The following is a 3,486-nucleotide window of genomic DNA, read 5'->3' on the forward strand; positions in this document are numbered from 1 at the left end:
GCCAATGTCATAGAGGCTGGGAAAAGGGAAAAGTGATGCAGTCATCTTTATAAATAAACTTAGCCATGGAAAAGATACTCTCAAATAAAAGTGCATGCTATTAAAAATAGTTGATGTGCAATGTAACAGGGTACGTACTGCTTTTAAATGGACTGGTCAAAGCAGCATCTACAGAAGTCAAGACCAGAACTGAGATGTGAATGATGAGATAGAGCTGGTCATTTGAAAGCTTAGGGAAGCACCGTCCAGGCAGACTAACTGTGCTTTGCTTATGTCACCCTCCCTCTTCCATGTAAAGTCAACAACAAGAACAATACCTACTGATTGATATGCCTGATTAGGAATGGAAATCAATATTTCTGATTAAAGAATCACAAAGTGATTTTTTTGAGTGAAAACGTGCTTGAAAAACTTTTTAGAACTGTCTCTGAAATACTGGAAAATTTAAAAGTTTTCCTGAGCCAGGTGGATAGAGAAACAGGTGCAGCAAAGAGGAGTCTCTCAGGAGAAACCCATGGGATAAACACTGGTATAAACAGGAGGGGCTCAAATAAGTATGAAGACTGAGAGAATCCAGATCCAACTATTTCTGAAGGCCTAATCATCAGAAAGCAGTCATAAGTTTTGAGCATTTAATATAATTACATAAAAGGTTAAAATATAACTCAATCTGGTAGGTATGAGGAACCCAAAAAATTACAATATTTTTTTGGGGTTCCTCAATTTTTGTAACTTATGATCGTCAATGATGCCCACCAAACCTAAACGACTATTCTTGAAAGTTTACTAAATAGACAAAATTCCAGTCTAATTCCAGTTAGGATGATGAGTCAAGCACTTCCTACATGCTGATTTGATCCTCACATAATTCTATGAGATAAACATTGCTTCTTCCTTTTATAAACGGTAGCTGAGGTGCAGCAAGCTAAGAGAATCATCCAAGTCACTGCTGGCAATGAGACTTGGAGTCCATGCTGCGTGCTATGCTATGGAGACATGGCTTCCTGAGATTTAGAACAAAAGTGGGAGTAGATAACATTTGAATTCATTTATTATGTTTCAAATTTCAGCCCGATATTCCTAAGGAATAACTGAATTCTTTGTGCAACACTATCTACTGGTTATAGAAATATACAGAGGAACTTTATTATTAATAAATGCAAGGCATAATAATGTCAGTGGGTCTTCATTTTGTTCTTATTACTTAAAACAGGGTCCTGTACAGCAAAGGATAGCCGTCACATTCTTTGTGTAGGTGAGGATAACATTGAACTCCTGATCCTCCAGCTTCCAGTCACTAAGGACTGGGATTACAGACGTGTAGCACTATGCTTGGTTTTATTTCTTCTAGGAGATTAAAGCCAGGACTTCCTGTATGCTAGTAAGCAGCCTGCCACCTGCTACATTACAAACCAAGACATCATTTTGATGTATGCATTCTTGTGCTGTTCCCAGAAGTTTCTTTATGTAGGCCCTATGTTAGATGTTAGAATTTTCTCCTGGCATCTTTTCTTAACCTCCATTTTCCACCAAAAATCTATGAGGAATTTTCATACTTTCTTTTCATTTCACTTTGGATGAACTGTTGGGATTTTAAACTCCTGTAGCTTGTACATTAATTGTATCACTGTACTTATAAATAATGTGTTGAAAATAAAGTAAATGTTCATAATATACTGCTTTAAGAGCATTTTGTTAGAATTAGCATAGCTTTAGAAAATCATTAAGCCATATAAAGAACACAGTTGAAAACTATTGACTTAATTCAGGAGAAAGCATTTCTGTGGTCACCCAAATTGGTTCTTCACTTCTCCCGACCAAAATCACTCATGCCGTTACTCTTCTCACCTCCACATAATGCCAGCACAGACTTTGCTTGAATGCTTTTTCAAGACTATATTTTAGTCATTTTAAAAGATTTACTCATATTTGATTATTTATTCACAATCTGATCTTGAAATTTTTAACTATAAAAGGAGAAAATTACTAATCTGTAATTTTGTATGTCTGTCTTCGTTCAAAGTTCTTCTCTAACGTGGCATGATCTTGAGGAGGTTAATATTTAGCTGCTAGTTTCTGATGACCTGTAAATACTATATTGATTCCTTTCTATGCTATTTAATCAGCTCTTCTAAGCCTAGCTCCTCTTCATCTCTGTTTTCTGCAAGACGCTTATCTGTAAAGAGTCAGCTACAGAAAGTTATTGTGCTCGGCTCTCTAGTATTGCGACATAATTATTGATTGTCAGACTGCCTTTAATTCTTTATTGTTAACACAATCTGCATAATTTAAAATTTTATTGTATTAAAATTTCCCTGATGTGGTCCATTATGCCCTTTTTTTAAAAAAGAAAAATTGGTCTGTATGTACCAAAAAGCAAATGGTACAGTGTATTTTGAACATGCTATTGGTGTGCTTAGTGACTGGGTACTTTTATATAGGTAATAGAAAAGGGCTATAATACTTCCATGCATACTTCCCATGTTTTATACTTTTTGATACTAAAATAGTCTAATTTCCATGACTGACTCTGAAGAATTTGTTGGACATTCTTTTTAACAGAATCAGTAACTGAATAAACATGAATACTATTTTGTGACATTTTTCCTAAGAAATTGAATGACATTCCCAGATTTTATGCTGTACTCAAGAAAAAAAGCAAGTTTTCCAGATGGATAGGTTAACCTGCAAGGCTAAAAATCCCTTAAGCCAAACAGCCAAATCTTATTTTAAAATACATTCCTTTACATACCTTTGCCCGAGCTCATTGATTCATGAGCTTGAGCAAAGCTAAAATAGAAATAGCGACACATTACGTTTCTCTGAGTCAGTTGTTCCACATACCCTTAACCTTAATTATCTTGGTTTGCCCTTCTCCTGTGGCTGCTAAACGTTATACTATGCAAAATTATTCCTGGGATTATTGACAAATATGTCAAATCTTGTGCTCATCAAAACTGATCTAAGTGTCCTGCATCTTGGCAAATGCAGGCAGTTGTAGATCTTTACATTACTTTCACGAAGTTCTGAGGGGAACGATAAGCTCCGAAACACCAGGATCTCAAATGGAGAAAGTCTTGGGATGCACCCTACTTGTGTGCAGCTAGCTCTTATGACCACGGGCAACATGTTTATCCAAACTAATGTGGAAGAAATCTCACTCATAAACAGAATATATCCATCTGAACGAAAACAAAAGGAGATAGAAACAACAGTGATCTGAACAAGAAAACTGTAATAGGAAGAATTACTAAATGGTGATAAAGGTGTAGCTATAAGAATGGAGAGGGAGCTCCACATGTTTACCGTGCCCAGAAGAAAGTACATAATGCAAAGAAGGGTTGAAAGAGGTCCTATTGCTGATGAAGATGAAGTTGCACTTCCCTAGGAATCTCAGGTCAGAACTAGTCAATGATGGTTGAGCAGAGAGGAAATAGGTTGCAAGAAGCCAAAGTCCACATGTGGGGTCCAAACAGGGAGTGGAAA

This window comes from Alexandromys fortis, unplaced genomic scaffold (assembly GCF_014885135.2).
Source record: "Alexandromys fortis isolate MF-2015 unplaced genomic scaffold, M_Fortis_MF-2015_v1.1 scaffold_101, whole genome shotgun sequence".
In the NCBI taxonomy this organism is placed as follows: Eukaryota; Metazoa; Chordata; class Mammalia; order Rodentia; family Cricetidae; genus Alexandromys; species Alexandromys fortis.